This window comes from Saccopteryx bilineata, chromosome 3, assembly GCF_036850765.1.
Source record: "Saccopteryx bilineata isolate mSacBil1 chromosome 3, mSacBil1_pri_phased_curated, whole genome shotgun sequence".
In the NCBI taxonomy this organism is placed as follows: Eukaryota; Metazoa; Chordata; class Mammalia; order Chiroptera; family Emballonuridae; genus Saccopteryx; species Saccopteryx bilineata.
In genome coordinates, this window is record NC_089492.1 from 68,136,295 (window position 1) to 68,157,361 (window position 21,067).

At 42.9% G+C, this 21,067-nt stretch overlaps 1 protein-coding gene across 7 annotated transcripts in view; it reads right to left on the reverse strand.

Moving 5' to 3' along the window:
* Window positions 1-20,013, reverse strand: part of NCOA2 (nuclear receptor coactivator 2) — a 315,226-nt gene extending 295,213 nt beyond the window's left edge. For 4 of the 7 annotated variants that reach the window (XR_010730241.1, XM_066266291.1, XM_066266295.1 and 1 more), the window contains exon 1: window positions 19,856-20,012. The gene's annotated coding sequence lies outside the window, so the exon portion shown is untranslated. Of the gene's footprint in view, window positions 1-19,370; window positions 19,600-19,855 lie in introns of those variants that run through there. The other 3 variants (XM_066266294.1, XM_066266288.1, XM_066266287.1) reach the window with 3 other exon arrangements.
* Window positions 20,014-21,067: the final 1,054 nt, after the last annotated feature.

Below are 21,067 nucleotides of genomic sequence, written 5' to 3' on the forward strand. Positions count from 1 at the left end.
GAGAGCTGGGATCTTGTTCCCAAAGCTATATTCCAAATCTAGAAATGTGGACGCTGTGATTAAGGCATAAGTGATACCATGTGGCTTCTGAGGTTAACTCATCAAAGGAGATACCATTTCCATGGAATTCTCACTCTTTGAACCCCAGACGTTACGCTGTGAGGAAGCCCAAGCAGGTACACAGAGAGCATGTGTCCGTATTCTAGCCTACAACTCAGCTGAGGTCCCAGCCAAAAGCCCACATCAAATGCCAGGTATGTAAGTGAGCAAGCCTTCAGCTGATTCCAGGCCTGAGCTGTGGACTCAGCCTTGGCTTTCAGTCTTCCTAGTTGAGATGCCAGACATCGGGGAGCAGGATAAGTAAGCTGTGCCCATCATGACAAACACTTTCCAATCCCAACCCACAGCACTTCTGAGCATAATGCCACCAAGTTTTGGGTGGTATATTATACAACAGCAAACAGAACTCCCTAATCCAGAGCACAGGCAAGAAATGAAAAGGAGAAAAAAAATAAGGCTTCTTTCTGAACATTCAAAACAAATATTCCAAATTCTCTGCCATACAGAACACTACTAGCTTTACTGATAAGTAAAGTTTCTCATGTAGATCTTATTAAAAGTACAAGTAAAATAAGAGAAAACAGGAACATGCTATCTGCATCCTATGCACTTGTATCTAAAGTGTATCGTCTCTGACAAAATCTCAATCAGCTTTTGAGGCTCAAGTCAAATAATATAGCATCTATGAAGCCTTTCCTCAGCTCATAAAGTGTTTGCTTCTATAAAATCTCTGTCTGGCCCTCTGAATATAATTTTATATCTAATGCATATGTTGTACTACAATCATGTGTCCACATGTCTCTTTCCATCCCTAAACTGTGAGGTCTTCATGGATAGGGGGCACTTCTTTTCATCTTTGTACTCCCAATGTCTGATAGATAAGAAGCACTCATTAAATTTTTGCTGAACAGGCAATCAACAAACCTGGTTATCTGATTTCCAAACCCACTGCAGATAAAGTGCAGAAACTCAGAAGGAGAAAAGAGACTCTTAAGAATTAAAAAAAAAAATTGTTTTAGCAAATGCACATGTAAACAAAAAGTAACACTCAGTGAACAGAGACAGAAAAGGGAAAGTCCAGTAGTTAGCTAGAATTTCCTGGTGAGGGGCCTATAATCTACAGTGAATTAGTGTAGAGACAAATAGATCAATACTTTAAAAGACCTCGTGGACTTCAGCCCTGGCCAGTTGGCTCAGTGATAGAGTGTCAGCCCAGCATGTGGATGTCCCGGGTTTGACTGCTGGTCAGGGCACACAGGAGAAGCGCCCAACTGCTTCTCCACCCTCACCCTTCCCCTTCTCTCTCTCTTCTCCTCCTGCAGTCATGGCTCAACTGATTCAAGTGCCCGAAGATGGCCCCATGGGGCCTCTGCTTCAGGTGCTAAAAAAGCTCAGTTGCCATCATGGCCCCAGACAGGGGTTGCCAGGTGGATCCCAGTCAAGGTGCATGTGGAAGTCTGTCTATCTCCCCTTCGCTCACTTGGAAAAGAAGAAGAAGCCTGACCTGTGGTGGCGCAGTGGGATAAAGCGTCGACCTGGAACACTGAGGTTGCCGGTTCGAAACCTTGGGCTTGCCCAGTCAAGGCACATATGGGAGTTGATGCTTCCTGCTCCTCCCTCCCCTTCTCTCTCTCTCTCTCTCCTCTCTCTCTAAAAATTAATAAATAAAATATAAAAAAAAAAAAAAGAAAAGAAGAAGAAAAAACCCATGAACTTCAGTTAAGTTTAGAATATTTGAAAACAGTTTAGAAAATAGGGAAATACTACGCATTTTGAAGTATTCTCCTAAATGACTAATTTTAAAACTTGAGGTGTTCAAAGAAAACAAAAACCAGAATCAGAAAACTTAAGATACATGAGACCTCATTTTCCAAGGGTTTTGTATAGTGAATGTTTCATGTTATCGCTTTCTTTATATTATTTTTGTTGCCCCCCCTTAAACTTAATGTTCCTGTTTTAAGTTACATTTCAGAAATTTGAAGTACTTTCCTCCCACCTGACCCAAACTGTTAGCATATCTGTTTGGGATGTAACACAGAACCACTTAGAAATGCAACCACCATGCTTTTGTCCAACTCTTTCCAATGCCAGTACTTTTTTAGAAGTCCAATATATATAAAATGGCAAGAACAAAAAGATATCATCTAGTATGCCCATAAGACACTTCCACAAAGTTTTGCAAAAAATCAAAACCAGAAAGTGAGATTAATTTTATTTTAAATTTGCATCGCCTTAAAATCACCTAACTTTGTTAAATTAAAAGTCCTACTTTTCTTTCCATTCTCAATGCTTAACTATTTTCTAAGTATATGACTTCCCAGTTTAAATTTCTTCTTTTTCTTGTGGGAGAGACAGAGAGAGTCAGAGAGAGGGACAGACAGAGACAGACAGGAAGGGAGAGAGATGAGAAACATCAATTCTTCGTTGCGGTTCCTTAGTTGTTCACTGATTGATTTCTCATGTGCCTTGATGGGGAGTTTGGGGGGGTGATACAGCAGACCGAGTGACCCCTTACTCAAGTCAGTGACCTTGGACTCAAGCTGGTGAGCTTTGCTCAAACCAGATGAGCTCGCGCTCAAGCTGGTGACCTTGGGGTCTCGAACCTGGATCCTCCACATCCCAGTCCAACGCTCTTTCCACTGCACCACTACCTGGTCAGGCTCAGTTTAAATATTAAAAATAATATTTGCACAGCCTGACCTGTGGTGGCACAGTGGATAAAATGTCAACCTAGAACGCTGAGGTTGTCAGTTCAAAACCGTGGGCTTGCCTAGTCAAGGCACATATGGGAGTTGATGCTTCCAGCTCCTCCCCTTTTCTTTCTTTTCTTTCTTTCTTTCTTTCTTTCTTTTCTCTCTCTCTCTCTCTCTCTCTCTCTCTCTCTCTCTCTCTCTCTCCTCTCTAAAAAAGTAAAAAAAAATCTTTTTTAAAAATAATTTTAAAAAATAACAGTATTTGCAAGTTGTTGTTTTTTTTATAGGGGATATCTATGTACCTGTCCCATCCAGAACGGTTCAGAGCACAATTCTCAACCATTAACAATGTTCCATCTCTAAGATATTACTTTGAGTAAGAGAAGATAATCTCAGTTTTTGTTTTGTTTCCTGAGGCCTAAAAGTTTCCAGCTGAGAGATATTCCGGGGCAATTCAAATTCTTTATTAGTTCTTGCTTTCTTTGCATGCTAATGTTTCTCCCACCCACAGCTCTTTCACTGAGGTATCTAAATCTATGTTAGGAATCTAATTACTACTTTTCCACTGGATGAGGTAGGTGAGACTAACCTCTCTGGCATGTACTACACACCTGTGAATAATGTTTACCTTTACAACCCCATTTCTCAAAGTGAGAATGAACTCCACTGTGATTCATGAGGGAAGAGGGGGCTCTATTAAACTTTAAAAGGTCCTAAAATAAGAAAGAAAGGGTTTAAAAGAAACTACAGAAAATGGAAATCATTTAGGGGTAAGAAAATCAAAAGACAGAACAAGTGAAGACACAGCAAAGAAAAAGAAATCTTCAAATTTAAAGTTAGGGTGGAATGAATTATTCAAGAAACTCAGTTGCCACACTCTGAAAAGACCCAGGAAATTTTTTCTCTATGTTATTCAAAAGAAAAGCTTGAATAAGAGCTTTCTATTTAGCCATGCAAGCTACAAAATTAATGTCTCAATCTCAGCCCTCCTCCTGTGCCTAAAACAGAAATCTACTATTTTATAGGAGGAAAAAACTACATTCTTTGGCAGCAAAGGTTTTCATAGGTAGGTTTTACCTCTGTATTCACGTCCTTCACAGCATAAGGTTTATCTCCTTATGCTGTATTTGTAGCACGTCTCCCTTGGTCCAGTCCTAAAGAGACTTTAGAAGGAGCATGCCATGAAAATGTCCTAAGATGACACTATCTGAAGCAATAAATACTCAGAGGGTATGCTTTTCTACAGCCCTGACCAAATCCATTAGTATATTTAACAATTTAATTTCCTAACACTTCAGAACAAACTGCAGTCTGAACATTGAACAGATTGCTTGCATAATAATGTGAATGCAGCTGACACTATTGAACTGCATACTTAAAAACAAAACCAGTTAAGACTAAATTTTATATGAATTTGACCACAATTAAAATTTTTTTAAATTAAAAACAAGACATTTTTTAAAAGTCAATGTCTGAAAACACCAAAACCAAAAAAAAACTCAGGGGAACTGTTTCATATTAAAAGACACTACGGAAGCAAATGCAATGACTGAACTTGATTAGATCCTGGTTAGAAAACCAAAAATATAAGAGACATTTTGGGGACAACTGAAAAAATTAAAATAGAGGGTTGCTATTTGATGATATTAGTTGTGTTGGGTTTAAGAGTGGTACTGTGTGTCCTTATGTGAGAAAACGGCTTAGTTTTAAAGCAATGTACTTTATGGATAAAGAGGCATTTGTAACTTACTTTCAACTAGTTCATCCAATACACATATACACACACACTCACAGAAACACTGAGACAAAAGCACGTATTTACAGCACTGAAATGTTGCCCTTTAACCACATTACTGAAGCATCACGGGAGCTAAGAGAAAAAGGTATGGCACTGCGTATCACAAAGCACCACCCTGCTTTTCCACCTGACTGTATACCGTTCTACCACTTAATATGTATTTGGTTGGTGACAGAACATGAATAGATAACAGATAAATAGCCTTCTGACTTATTCTGAAAATAAAGTGATCCCACAAAATAAGGAATTATTGTTGGAGTAGAAATTTAGGGAGAAGGTTGAGAATATTTTTAGAAGTGTTGTCTCAAATATATATATTAATGTGTGGGCTATAAAGGCTTTGCTCTTTAAATAGTTGTAAAATTTCATTATTTTATCTATTCAGACATCAGCCCTTCAAGTGACAGTTTTGTTCTCTCTTCTTCAAAGGAAGTATTTAAGTGCCAGCCCAGCTATACTTTCTTTGTATTTGGCTTGGTTTTATTACCTTTCCTGAACTCCTGAATTTCCCCATGGTTTTCTTTACATTTTTCCTCCCTTTTTCTTTTACAGTAATAAACTGAGATTATTAATCCCTTTTCTCAACACAGTGTCAAAATATTCTGCAAGGGAAAATTTAATAAGTCTGGGTATGAAAATGTTCAGTTCTACTAATGCAACAAAGCCAAGATTTAAGTCTTTACTGTTTCTGATTTGAAGGACTTTCTTATTTTTCTATCAATTTTTTGTAAAATCTATCATCAATGTAAGCAACCTACAAATTACCTTGAATATTGTTAGACTCCATCTCTCTTTTTGATCGGTTATATACATAGATATTAACTGAGATCAATAATATAAACTCCCAAATAAATTGAGTTTTAGTTCACAAGATTGCTTCCTAAATTGTTGGATAACTCATTAGTTTTCTCTAGGCAAATCAAAGAACATGTGAATCAACACATGTTCACAGGAGGTCAGAAATAACAAACAGGCCCTGGCCAGTTGGCTCAGGGGTAGAGCACTGGCCTGGCATGTGGAAGTCCCAGGTTTGATTCCCTGTCAGGGAACACAGTAGAGAGGAACCCATCTGCTTCTCCCCTCTTCCCCCTCTCTTTTCTATCTCTCTCTTCCCCTCCCACAGCTAAGGCTCCACTAAAGCAAAGCTGGCCCAGGCACTGAGGATGGCTCCATGGCCTCCGCCTCATAGAATGGCATGGGTTGCAACCAACGCCCCAGATGGGCAGAGTATCGCCTCCTAGTGGGCATGCCGGATGGATCCCAGTGGGGCACATGCGGGAGTCTGTCTCTCTGCCTCTCCATTTCTCACTTCAGAAAAAACACTCACACACATACACACACACAAAGAAATAACAAACAGGTACAAAGTCTTGGGAAAGAGTAGAAATAGGGACAGACATAATTAGTAAGTATAGGGAATGTCATTGTGTAGTGAGTGGTAAATATTACTATTATTAAAGAGTAATTTTGGGAAGATCAGTCTATTAATGACTCACATTACAGAGGGTAAATTTGTTAAATTAGTCTAAAATGTAGTTTAAAAATGAAAGCCTTTAGTTGTTCAGGTATACTATGTGAGAGGAGGGAAAGAATGAATGAAAAAAGATATAACTTTGTATATTCCATCCTAAATTTTTTTTTAATTTTATTTGTTCATTTTTAGAGAGGAGAGAGAGAGGGAGAGAGAGAGACAGAGAGGGAGAGAGAGGAGAGACAGAGAGAGAGAAGGGGGGAGGAGCTGGAAGCATCAACTCCCATATGTGCCTTGACCAGGCAAGCCCAGGATTTCGAACCGGCGACCTCAGCATTTCCAGGTCGACGCTTTATCCACTGCACCACCACAGGTCAGGCTCCATCCTAAATTTTTATCCCAGCTTTAGCAAGCCAATAAGAAAACAGGTACCACTTCCTACTGTGCCTGTTTTAGACGATAAGCCAATGTGTATGATACTTTCAGGCATATTTACAGAACACAATAGATCAGTGGTAGTCAACCTGGCCCCTACCACCCACTACTGGGCGTTCCAGCTTTCATGTTGGGCGGTAGCGGAGCAACCAAAGTATAAATAAAAAGATAGATTTAACTATACTAAGTTGTGTTATAAAGATTTATTCTGCCAAACAGCGAAAATCCGACATAAAGTACTTGGTAAATAATTATTATTCTATGCTTTAACTTGCTGTAACTCTGCTTTATAAATTTTACAAAATAAAGTTACTTCCCTACTTTATAAATCACCATTACTGTGGAACCGGTGGGCGGTTAGAAAATTTTACTACTAACAGAGATACAAAAGTGGGCAGTAGGTATAAAAAGGTTGACTACCCCTGCAATAGACAAATCAATTTAAATGCCAGATTAAGCAAAGCATTTTAGTTCATGGCTTTCCTCCTTGACATTAAATTCTAAAAACATATACCAAAAATTATAATTTATACTGTAATGGAAAATAAATTATAATTTGCATTACTAACATTATGAACTAATTTTCCACATATTTATCTAAATCTTCAAAAAAAGAAAAACGCTTGTATAAGTAGCCTATTCCACTTAAAATAACAAACTGACTACTCAGTTTAATAAATTGATAAACTAGTAGTACATCCTTAAAAATCTTCCAAATCACAAGGGTATGTCCCTGTTACTCTGGATTTATTCTACATGCACCTTCATTAATGTCTAGATTTCAGTGAAGGCTATTCCCATGCACTGGTATTTTCCATCAGCACGGTCCTAGCCTCTGCAGCCTACATTCAACACAGCAACACCTCTGTGGGCCACCTCCAATTTCTTTACAATGCCACTCCCCTCTTTACCCCTTATATGTGTTGGACTGGGATGCAGAGGACCCAGGTTCAAAACCTCGAGGTCACTGGCGTTAGCATGGGTTCACCCGGCTTGAGCACAGGCTCACCAGCTTGAGCACAGGGTTGTTGGCTTGAGTGTGGAATCACAGACATTACCCCATCATCACTGGCTTTTGTCCAAAAGTTGCTGGCTTGACCCAAGGTCGCTGGATTGAGCAAGGGGTCACTTACTCTGCTATAGCTCCCCCCCCCCCAGTTGGGGCACATATGCAAAAGCAGTCAATGAACAAATAAGGTGCCATAACCAAGAATTGATGCTTCTCATCTCTGTCTGTCCCTATCTTTCCCTCTCTCTGTCTCTCTCTCTGACTCTGTCACACACACACACACACACACACACAAAAAGGATGCAGATAAGAAGACTCCACAGATGCAGACAACTGGTAGGCAGGTCAGCAACTGGGACCTTCACTGGGACTCACCTCGTGTGCCAGCTACCGCAGGCTCTCTCTCCGGCCACCTCTCCCCATCCTTCCCCACCAGAGGGGCAGGATCTGTGGCTGCCTCCAGTGACAATGACAGTCAGAAAAGGCAGGGAGCAGCTGAGAGTCATGACACTTCCAGGGGTCTCACTTGCCCCCAGGCATGCATGCAGGGCCAGGCCGCATGCGTTCAGGCCCAGTGCCTTCCTGCCCACGCCTCTGCTTGCCTACAGCCAAAAGTCTGGGGTTCCCTTCGTTGCCTGCCTCTCTTTTCTCCTGAATGCCTTTCCTCAAAGTGAGAATACTTACTATGAAAATGAGATCATCAATGATTATGAGAATGCCGTTGTTACTATGTGTCCTTTAACCAGAAGGATATGCTCTAGTTTTGTTGTCCAATATCCTTCAATGTCCAGGCATTTTGTTGACTTGACATTGTCAATATGTTCAGTTCACAATGAATATCATGTCATTTTGTTGTTTTAATAGCGAATAGCCTAAAGCCTTTCATTTCTTTTAGTATAATTCTAAATTTTACACACCCCTTGCTTAAAATACAAGGCAGAACAGCAAAAGTAAAAGATCTTGATGTGACTTCTAGCCTCCATTATTTATACTTACTATTTGTTTATTTACAATAGAAAAGACTAGTAGTGCTAGAATACAATAAAATGACATTTTTTCATGAAATATTTTTATATCACACTTTTACAGAAACACCTTAAGAAATAAAGATAATAATTGGCCCTGGCCGGTTGGCTCAGTGGTAGAGCGTCAGCCTGGCGTGCGGAAGTCCCGGGTTCGATTCCCGGCCAGGGCACACAGGAGAAGCGCCCATCTGCTTCTCCACCCCTCCCCCTCTCCTTCCTCTCTGTCTCTCTCTTCCCCTCCCGCAGCGGAGGCTCCATTGGAGCAAAGATGGCCCGGGTGCTGGGGATGGCCCCTTGGCCTCTGCCCCAGGCGCTAGAGTGGCTCTGGTCTCGACAGAGCGTGGCCTGGATGGGCAGAGCATCCCCCCTGGTGGGCGTGCCGGGTGGATCCCAATCAGGTGCATGCGGGAGTCTGTCTGACTGCCTCCCCGTTTCCAGCTTCAGAAAAAAAAAAAAAGAAATAAAGATAATATTATTTAAAACAGCAACAAGAACACTACACATAAAACTGAATTGTGGAAATTGAAAATACAATAATACACCACCAGAAACTCCAAAGAGACAGGAACTCTTAAGGCTTTAGGAATCTGGTTACAATTTCCACCAGTCTGAAGTCATCTTACAATTTCCAACTTACAACAGTTTGAAGACTTGAATCTAATGAACACGTTCAAAACATCTAATACTATAGAATCTTTAACAGTAGCTTTAAACAGGGGAGAAATAAAATACATAAAAGCTCCAAATGTAAAATTCAATCCTGTTAGACAACAGAGGCTCAGCAGCCCAGTGTTGTCCAGCAGCCGGTTAACTTCCAACCAGTCAGCCAATTACTATACTGTGTCTGTGTTAAGTGATCTGTTTTCAAGTTAATGGCTTTCTTAACAAATGGCAAGCTTCTTCACTAAGTGCTGTTAGCAGAGCAAATCTACTTGGTAAAGGGGGAACCGTAGATTGTGATCACACATGAAACACTTAGTGATGTAACAGACATCGCACAATCTTGATTGTGTCGCCTTCACTGCCACCCATCTTTCATCTTCAACTTCAAGAAAAATATTTAGAAAGTCAAGGAAGATGGTTAAAGGAGGTAGAGCAGAAAAGTCTCCAAATATTTACACCCAAATTGAAGCAGTATGAAGTGCCATTTTTGATCATTTCATCCTCACTTCAACAGCATCCAGGGGAGGCTGAAAGGAACACACAGCTGGGTGCCACCCAGTAGAATCACCACACAGACCCCCGCCCCGCCTTCACCATAACTCTCACAAGCAACTTCTGAGATTTCAAGAAAGCTACTATGTTAAATATGTAGAAATCCATACACTCTGGACGCTCATCCAGATTTTAGGCAAGGAATTTCCATATTTCTTCTTCAGGAATCTAAAAATATATGTGAAAGACTTTGCTGCCTGTATTCCAACAATACCAGAGGCGATTACCTAATAAACGTATTTATGAATAATTGTATTTTTAAAACACCTGGTGGGGCAAAAGTAGATTTACAGTTGTGAGTACATGAAACAGTTTAGTCTTTTATTAGTATTTATTAATTATTGTATTCTTTTCCATACAAACTATAAACTTACTGTTGCCCCATCCTATATACACACAAGCACATTAGAACTATTTTTTAAAACTTGTTATCCATATAACTATCTAAAATTCCCAATGAGTTTGACTCTAGGATGCCTAAAAATGACTCAAGAAAAGATAGCTTCCTCTAAGATACGCAAGTCAATATTTTAATTTACACATTGACAACAACTGAAAGCTTTTCATTATAAACATATTAACAATATAATTAGAAATCTTAAGGTAAGTTAATATTAAATATTCTTACGAACACCACTGTAACACCCAAGACAAGGGAAGTCATTTCACATTTGATTCATAAGTTGATTGTGTAAGCAGGAAGGAGTCAGTCACCTCCAGAAAAGACAATCCTCACAGGTACTTCAGTGGGCAGAGATCAATCAGCAATAGCAGGAACTTCCAGAACTCATGCACACTGCAAGTTAAGCCTTGGACATGTGGGATCGCATTTCATGTGGACTCACTAAACAAGTAATAGAAAATACCATGCATTATATTTGCATCTGTGACAACAGGTCTCCAGTGTCAGCAGCTGGAACACTATAAAAGCAGTGCATGCTGATCCCAACACGTGCCAAGGTGAATGAGTTCCCTGAAAACTCTCCTCACTCCCTGTAAACAATTGAGCAGACAGCAGAATTCCACAAATAGCAGAACAGAAGTCAGATGACAATATACAGTATTAGCAGCCTTCTTTTGGGACAATTATCTCAACACTGCATCATCCATGCTATATGGATTGCAAAAAATCTGCTAAACATGCACCACACAATCACCACCTAATAACATACTAAAATTAAACATATCCCCTGCCCTAGCTCAGTTGGTTAGTGTCGTCCTGATATGCCAAGGTTGTGGGTTTGATCCCGGGTCAGAGCACATACAAGAATCAACCAGTGAATGCATGAAGGAGTAGAACAATAAATTGATCGCTCTTTCTCTCTGTCTCTCTTTTCCTTCCTCTCTCTAAATTAAAAAAAAAAAAAAAATTCAAAAACTAAATAAAAATATTTTATAGTAAATATATAAACAAACCTATATTCCCTAGAGAGCTTTCTAATCTATTTTCTATCTATCCCCCCAGTTTTCTCAAGTTTATTTTCTGAGCTTTTTATTGTGAGAAACAATAGACAACCTGAATAGACTTTTTCAAAATCCTACCCATTTTCCCTTTCCTAATGGAGATTGCTGTGTTATCTCAACAAAGCACTGAAAAAGGCACATCCACACTATGCTGAAGGGAAGTGTAGCCTACCAGCTAACAAGAACACAAATTAAGGGGGAAGGGCTACGGGGCAATGTGTTTGCCTGGGTTCAAATTCCTCTCCAGTAATTTGGCTATGTGACCTTTGGAAAATTATCTGACAGCTCTATGCCTCCACTTCCTGAACTGTAAAAGCAGAATGATGTTATCGTATCACTGTGTTACACTAAGAAACACACAAGACTATAAAACCAGGGCACCTTAACCCTGCATCAGATTTTTAGTAAGCACTCTTTAAATGTTATCTATTTTTACTTCATCCATTACAGTTCTTACTTTGTAAAAATTAAAAGACAAAAAAGTATCCTATATTTTAAGAACTGTAAACAATAATCTGATGATTTAAAAAGCTAGACTTTTTGTAGGTCTTAAGAAAGTAACACCTAGCCCTGGCCAGGTAGCTCAGTTGGTTAGAGCTTTGTCCAGATAGGCCAAGGTTGTGGGTTGATCCCCAGTCAGAGCACATACAAGAATCAACCAATGAAAGCATCAATAAGTGGAACAACAAATTGATGTTTCTCTCTGCAGCTCTCTCCCTTCCTCTCTCTCTAAAAATCAATTTTAAAAAAATTTTTTGGCCCTGGCTGGTTAGCGCAGCGGTAGAGCATTGGCCCAGTGTATTGCCAAGTGAACCCAGGAATCCTGGGTTCGAATCCTGGCCAGGGCACACAAGAGAAGCACCCATCTACTTCGCCACCCTTCCTCTTTCTCTCTCTCTTCCCCTCCCACAGCCAAGGCTCCATTGGAGCAAAGTTGGCCTAGGCACTAAGGATGGCTCCATGGCTTCCGCCTCAGGTGCTAGAATGGCTCTGGCCTCAACAGAGCAACACCCCAGATAGGCAAGAGCATCGCCCCCTGGTGGGCATGCCGGGTGGATCCCAGTCGGGCGCATGAGGGAGTCTGTCTGCCTCCCTGCTTCTAACTTCAAAAAAATACAAAAAAAATAAAATTTATATACACACACACACACATTTTTAAAGAATAAGTATTTACAATAAACAAACAAACATAAATAAATAAATAAATAAAAGTAACATCTGTCCAAGTATAATCCTGTCTCCAGGCAAGGGTTTGGGAGATACCTGTGGATAAACTGTGCAGGGCTGGAACTACGTAAATTATGCATCATTTTTATGTATCAGACAACCAGACTGAAAGCCGCATAATGGCCTGCAAACATTTGCTTATCAGATTTTTAAAAGGAAGACATTCTCAAATTCACCATTCTCTCTGGTATTTATGATTTCTTTCCCTACTCACTGATCAATTTCCCACCAAAAGTTTTGCTCATAGGCACAACGACTTAATACCCTTTAAGCTTCATCCTTGTCTGGAAAATGGGGTGAACTCTTATTTTATAGGGTTGTGGCAAAAATGGAAGTGGAATACACCTCAAAAAGCCTATACAATAGTAACCCCTTATCCACAGGGGATACATCTCAACATCATTCAGTGAATGCCTGAAACCATGGATAGTACTAAACCCTATATCTATTGTTCTTTTTCTTATATAATCAAAGACAAGCTCTAAAAATCCCAAAGTGAGATTTAAATTGGCCATTAGAAACCTATGATCAAATTTAATTTAGCCTGACCTGTAGTAGCGCAGTGAATAAAGCATCAACCTGGAATGCCGAGGTCACTGTTTCGAAAACCTGGGGTTATCCAGTCAAGGCACATATGAGAAGCAAATATAAATTGATGCTTCCCACTCCTCCCCTCCCTTCTCTCTTTCTTCTTTCTCTAAAGATTTAAGTAAAATCTTTTAAAAAATAAAGTTTAATGTATAAATTAGTCAATTTCACGGGTAGAAGATTCATTCTTACCATAGATCTTAGCAACTTCATCTATCTTTCTTTCTTTTTTCTTTTTCTTTCTTTGTTTCTTTCTTTCTGTCTGTCTGTCTTTCTTTTTTTCTTAGTAGAAAACTTTTACCTTTTCACTTTAAGGAAGCACTTAATGGCTTCTCTTTGGCATACCAGAATTGCCAGCATCATTAGCCTTGTTATTTGGGAACATTAAGTAAAATAAGGGTTACCTGAACACAAACCCTGCAATACCAAGAGAGTCAATCCAATAATCTAAATGGCTGCTAAGTGATTGACCAGCATGGAGACACTGAACAAAGGAATGAGTATGTACCAGGTGTGACAGATTGAGACCCTACTCAGAGAAGCACACAATTCAAAACTTATAAATTGTTTCTTTCTGGAATTTTCCATATATTTTTTTGGAATGCTCTATCCACTGCGCCACCGCCTGGTCAGGCTCAGAGGACATAAACATTACAATCCTATTTTCAGGGGGAAAAACCCAAACCCAAATCAAAGCAGTTTTCTGACATTATATAATTTACACACACACACACACACACTCACACAAACCCAAATCATTAGTATCAAAATTGGAAATTAAAATGAACAAGTCTCTTTCCACGTTTTCCCTCACCAAAATACACACACACTCATCGCAGACTCTATGTTCCTATTTTCATCACCAGACTTGAAATGAATGGTTTGTACTCTCTGTGGACCTTGAGAAAGGAGAAAGCTAGTAAGGAGGATTTCTGGTGGCTCAAATTGAAAAACAGAGCCTAGCCTGGCCAGGTGGTGGTGCAGTGGATACAGCATCAAACTGGGACGTGGAGGACCCAGGTTCCAAACCCCGAGGTCACGGGCTTGAGCATGGGCTCATCTGGTTTGAGCAAGGCTCACCAGCTTGAACCCAAGGTTGCAGGCTTGAGCAAGGGGTCACTTGCTTTGCTGTAGCCTCTTGGTCAAGGCACATATGAGAAAGCAATCAATGAACAACTAAGGTGCCACAACAAAGAACTGATGCTTCTCATCTCTCTCCCTTCCTGTCTCTCTGTCCCTATCTGTCCCTCTCTTTGTCACAAAAATAAAAAAACAGAGCCTAGCAGTTATTTCTAAACAGGGGCCTCTCATCCGAGATATCCATCAGGGAGAAACCTGCACTGAACTGCCTGCCTACACTGTGTTCCTGCCCCTCCCAGTCAACCCTATAAAAGATTTCCTGGAATTGTATTTCACCCAATAGGACTGATGCTTTACCTGTCCTATCAGAGCTGCACAGATATAGCCCACCAATAACTTCATCAATCAATCAGAGCAGCTCCATTCTCACCAACCAGGACAGTAGTTGTTAGACCAATCAAATTTTGAGGATTTGGGGCCCTTATTTGTATAAGGATGGTCCAATCAGGGACTAGGGGCCAGGATTTCTCTTTACGTAAGTCAGTGCCCCTCTGGCTCCCAGAGCAGACTGTAGCAGACAGAGTAGGCCTTGCTGCTTCATAATTGAGTTGTTAACACCAAATGAAGTTACCTTCTTCACCACACCTCTAACTGGGGAGTCCAACTGGTGTTGAATTCACACCAACTGACTATCAGTTGACATATGAATGTAAACTGCCAATGCTGTGACATGAAATAGTCATGAAATAAATAACTGAACAAATGAATAAAAATAATGGTTAAGTGAGGCAAGAATTTAAAGACAAGATTTAAAAAGCCCAAAGTTATCTAAGTTGGCCATCAGGAACTCTTAAGAGTTCATGGTTAGTTGACTATAAGTGATAAATTCTTCCAGAATTAACCTGTTAACTTCAATTCTCCATGTACCCGTCAACTGATACCCAAAGTAAAAATTATTTTTTTCTTTCTGAATCTTGAACTATTGCTAGTAACTTCTACCTATAAGTAACTCTCCTCTCTGACTTAAATCAAGGATCCATGTCCATGAGCCTCAAAAGCAGCTAAGTAAAATATTGCCATAGGCTCCCTGCTTATTTAATTCTTCTCCAGAAATTTCCAACTACAGAACCAACTAAAAATTGTCTTAGAATCAATATTTCCACAATTTCATTATGCATCACAGCCACTGGAAGCCAGGAATGTGATTACTGATGAACATTTTATAGGGAAGACACATAAAATCTTTACCTAAAAGCCAAGAGTATTTTTCTTTATGTTTCAAGTATGTTTTCTTTATGCTGCCTTAGAGGGTCTGTGACACTAAAATTGTATTTTATAGCTTTTCCAGACATTACTTTTAATAGACTTTAATGAGGAATAAGATATAATATTCTTTCTACACTATGTAATTCATAAACTTTTTCTATAAGCCTTTAAAACAAAAAGAAAATAAATACAAACATTAAGAACATCTTTTCTGTTTAGAAAACAAGGCATAGAGGTAAAATTAGCTTGAGCTAAGAAAATATAAAAAACAGGGTTTCATCCAGTTTTCTCTTTAAAAGCTTTCATTATTGCTATGCAACTAATAGTCATTAGGGGAAAAGATCCTTATTTGCTGCTGTTTTATGATTTACTGTAATAAAATACCACTACCTTAAAGCAGTGGCTTATTTATCCCTCCTATTTTCTTAATTTACAATTGATAGATCATGTAATAACATAATTACCAAACAAAACTATAAACACAAAATATTGAAAAGCTAGTAATTTTTTAAATAGCTTTGCCACAAAAATAGCTAAGCATTAATAATGTTTTTAAATATAATTTCAACCATGACATAATGGTGAAAATATCAAATAAGGAAACAATGTGCATTTCATAAAACTGTTAATAACCTCCTAGAAAAATTGTCTAAAGAGAGTCCCTCCCCTTTTTTTGCTACATAGCCTCCTAAGGACTACTTATTAAAATACTTTTTAAACTCAATACAACACAATTTCTTTTTTGGAGAAATCCAAGCTGTCAACTATGGGTCACATTTCAATTTGATGTGATTTGAAACAGCTAAGGTACTGAATCCTTAAATATAGGGTGTGTAATACAAGCATTGCTCACGGCTCCTTGATTCTGAGACTTGGAAAGCTTTAATATGGTGTAACTACAGATAAAGCCAACCAAAGAGCATTAATTACCCCTTTTCTGCACTCCCACACCACAGCAAAAGTCCTCCTCCAATCCTTACATTTCCAATAAAATGCTTCTCTAATACTGAGCAAAAGTCATGTAAATTATAATAAACCAATGAAGGGTTAAAATCGGAGCCAAACTATCAAAAAAAATATTAAATTCATAATTGGTGAGCTCTTTTCTACCCTCTGCTTCGGTATCTTGACATCTAAAAGTCAAAGAACTCCTCTGGTAAGACTGAAAATTCCCAGGAGGAAAAAGGCTCAGATCCAGTCTGAAAGCACACAATGGAATCACAGCTGACGATGCACATCTTTTTCTAGATGTCTCCATATGCTTGAGAGGTTTTCTCCCCCTACCCAGGCATTAAGGGACTTGCTACTCTCTGCCACCAATAGGTGAACATTTCAAAGACTGTTACAGAGAATGAAGTAAAAGAATGTGTTGCTTTCAAGCATACAAAAGAACAAGAAGAGCATACGTCAGAGTGGCCATCAGTAACTAAATTAACTAATGATGGGGAGGGGAGGTGTTGAATGTTGTCAAATTTTAAATGCTTAATTTATAATATTCCCTACTTCTGGCAGCTGTTCATTTTATCTGCGATTTTTACTATTCTATCACTAAGCTAATACCTCAAGGGCTACAGCAAAATGCAATTAATTTTTTGTCTAAATGAATACTCAAAATTATACTAGATTAGAAACAGACTACATAAATTAAAAAATGGTTTATTACAACAGAACACATTTGCAGGGTGTGGTACTGTCTCCTAAAACTACAGTCCCCCTCAATTCTTTCTTAACCCAATATTAATAAAAGGTAGAGAAACCGATATTGATAAGATAAATATGCAGATAAATTACTTCAAAAAATAAACCAGTCTCAAGATGAGTTAAATTCATGGGACACATCACAAAACGAATGGACTCATTCTCAATTTATTATTATTCATTCTTAGAACTCCTAAAGATTCTGCAAATTCCAGTTGGGAAAAGCAGGTTTGCTGCTGTCAGTGTGCACTAACCTCACCAACAAAGAACAGGAGCAAACACACATACACACACACAAAAAGCAGTGTACCGGCTGCTGTCTTTTTAAAAGACGGTTATTCCTGCAGAGCAACCTGTGATCATTATAGAGAAATACCTACCCTCCCTATTTTTAAAAGTCAAGAGTTGATCAAGTCACCAGACTGAACACAACCAACAGCTTAAAACCACCAAAGATGTCTCCTGACCTTGCATAAACCAGAAAGTACCCACACATGGTACAATTCAGCAGTGCTTAAGAAAAAACTAAAATAATTATTTTAAATAATCTTTTGTGTTGGAGTAATCTGGCAAACCACATTTTACTCCAACTTCTTTTCTGTAGATAAATTTTCTTTGATTAGCTTTGCTTCTTAAATATCAACGCTTTATGTTTCAAACAGTAATGCATTGGTTCCTAATTTCATTTTGTTTACTCAAGAAAGAAAAAAATGCATACCATAAAACCACAACTTTTTTTTAATGTCCCCCCCAAATGCCGAACTTTCAAGTGCACTTTGGGAATTGGCGGTCTAATTAAACAAGGAGCCAGTGAAGCCATTACAAACAATGATATTTTACACGCCCAATAATCAACTGACTTAAGGTTACTCATTTTCAAAGTGCCCTTTCAAATTTATTGCCCCCATGCCGGAGTAGCTGAGTGAAACTCAGGTAAACAGATAATTTCTATGACCCTCAGCACGTAAACCAGGCGCTCAGGTCCAGGACATGATCACTACAATATATGCCATTTTAGAAACGGGCCTCGGAGAGTTACTGCCACATCGTGAGTGGCTTTAGACTTCGTCTTGTCTTAAGACAACGTCTCTTGTGGTACCAGAGAAATACAGTACCTCGTGTACCTCTTAGTGTCTCTTTAGGTAGGAGCCCCTGTAAGGGACATTACCCTATAGACCACCGAGTCGGTGACTAGGGATGGACAAGAGGGGATAGCTCTTGGCGTCTCCATGACTCCCCCGCCCGCGTGCAACTCTGCTCCAACTGGTCCGGGACAAGCCCCGCCCCCTTCCTTCCTCCAGTCCTCATGATTGGCTTACCCACACCTTCGATTGGCTCCCTGCCCCATCAGTCACACGCAGTGAGATTCGGGTCGGTGGGAGGGGAAGGCGTTGGAGGAGGGGGAGTGGGAGTGGGATTAGAAGACGAGGTGGTAGAGGAGGGTGTTCAAGCTCAGTCCTCGGTTTGGGAAAGTTTCCCTACCAGTGACAGACCCATAGACGTTAGGGCCAGGTCCCTCCGAGCCGGTGCAAGGGGCTTGGGTCCCCGATTCCCGCCCCCGGGTCCCGCAGGCCCCGGAAACCACTGGGGGGAGGGGCGGGGGAGGGACCATCTAACCAGGGACGGACCCACCCCCGATCTCGGAAGAGACGCCTCCGGGACTCCCTGGAGGGGCCAGGAGCGGGGAGCTCCAGCTCGCAAAGACCACCCTGGCCCCCTCCCCTGGCAGCCCCCTTGGGGCCGAGGGTGAAGTGTCCCCGGGGCGTGACTGCCGCGAGCCAGCCAGAAGACCTCTCCCGCTTCCCCCCCTGGGGCCCTGAGGGCCTGTCCCTTCAGGGGCGGGGAGAAGGGGGAAGAGAAAAGGGGGCGCTGGCGAGCCAACCCGGAACCTCCCGGACCGCCTCCCGCCCCCAGCCCCGGCCCCAGCGCGCCTCCGGCACACATGCCCGCACCCAGAAAGTTAAGTCAGGGGCGAGCCCGGCTCCGCGCCGCCGCGGTCCAGCCCCCGGCTCCCCGCCCCCACCGCGGCCGGGCCTGCTTTGCCCCAGCGCCCCGCCCGCCGCAGCTCCTTCCCGTCCGCCAGCGGCGCCCCTCGCCCCCGCCCCCGGCGCTGACACGGGCCCGGCCCGCCTGGCCGGCCGGCCGGCCGGCGACTCCCCTCCGCCCAGCATCTCACCCCGCCGCCGCCCCTGACAACGCGCTTCACCTTCACACACACCCCCCGCACTTTCCGAGTCCTGCCTCCCCTCGCCCTGCTCCCACCATCCGCTGCAGTCGCTCCGTGCTTCCATTAAAGAATGCACCTTCTCAGGATTCACCTTCCCGTCTCTGCCTCGCTTACCCCGAGGGAGCAGGAGCCTCGATCCTCGCGACCCCGCACCCGGCTGGGCGGCGGGCGCCTCGCTGCTCCCGCGGGGACCGCGCCCGCGCCCACGGCCTCCTCGCCGCGCCACGGCGCTCACCTCTCGCCGGCGCCGCGGGCTGCAGCCTCTGCCCGCCTCGCGCTCCGGGACTCGTCTCCCCAGCTCTCGCACAGCCCTGGAGCGCCTCCTTTCTCTCCCAGGGACTCCGGTCTCCCGGCCGCTTCCCGCCCTCCCCACCCCCAAGCTCCAACTCCCGAGCTTCGCGGCGCCTCGGGGATGCAACTCCCGTGCTCCGCGCACTCTGGCAGCGGTCCCCGCACACACAACAGCCCTCTCCCCGGCGCACGGCTCTGCCCCGCTCCGCACAGGAAGGGCAGTCGCGGCCGGGGGTTGGGAGGCGGCGCCCCCCACCCGCCGCCCGCCCCGCGCCCGCCCTCGCGGCCCCCAGGGAAGGCGCGGTTACCGGCTCGGGTCCGTCACGCCGTCAGGTGCCGGCTGCCGTCGGCGCTGACCTTCGCCGCCGAAGCCGTGGCTGAAGCTGCGGCCGCCATGTTCCCGTGTTAATAACTGCTGCCTGGTTGTTTATTTCAATGGAGATCCTCCCCCAACTCCCTCCTCCTTCTCCTCCTCCTCCTCCTCCTCCGCGTCTCCGCACTTGCGGAGAGAGACACAGACCGCGCGAGCTCCGGAGCAGGGGAGGGGGCTCGGAAGCCAGGCCGTCCCTCCCTCCGCTTCCCTGGCCGTGGCCGCCTCCAAGCTTGTCACTGGGGAAGGGACGGGGCGGAAACTTGCCTCCTGCGCCCCCGGGGAGGGGGCAGAGGTGCGCTGAGGGATCTCCGGGAAGCAGACCCTGGCCGCGGGGTCTACAGCATCTCCGTGGGCAGAGACCTCTGAGAAGGCGACCCCGGGGGAGGTGAAGAGTGAGGGGAGAGGGGACAAAATGGGTGACTGTGGTAGAGGGAGGGTGACCTAGGGGTGACTGGAAGTGAAGGGAGAGTAAACAGATGACTCCATGGGAGGGCAAAGGGCAGTGCCAAAAAAGAAAGCGAGCGGATGGGACAGGCCGAGGCTGCCGAGTGGAGGCGGTGGGATCTTGGGGCTGCAGACCGCGGGGAAGATGCCCCCGAACCAAGGTCGGGTCGAGCCCAGTACCAGATTCGCCAGGGAAGCCTCCCGCCCGAGCCCCAGCCGGGCCCCTCGGCCAACAGCGTGCACTCCTTGGGCGCACCTCGCACACCCCGCGACCGCTGCTGCGCCCTGGAGGCGCCCCTGGTCCATCGAGTATCCCTCGGTTCTTGCGAGGATAGACGTCTCCTGTTGCAGCCCAATCTCGATAGGGGATGGAGGGGCGCTCCTGCGGGAGGCGAGCTTAAAGGGGTGCCACCCAGCAATTGCATGATAAAGGCAAAGTGCACACAGTGTAAAACCTAACCTAGTTGAGCATTCTTGTCACAACCAGATACGCAAAAGTTTTTTTTATTGGAAAGTCTACTTTCTAGACATCAGAAAGTGATGCTGGGGGACGCAGGAGAGGACCACTGAAACTCGAGGAGAATCCTCATTGAATTACTAGGATCGGTTTCATGCTATGGAGAAGCAAGTTCTTCCGAATTTAGACATAATTTGTCAAAAACAACCCCACAACATTTATTTAACGAATGTCCTTATTTTTAGT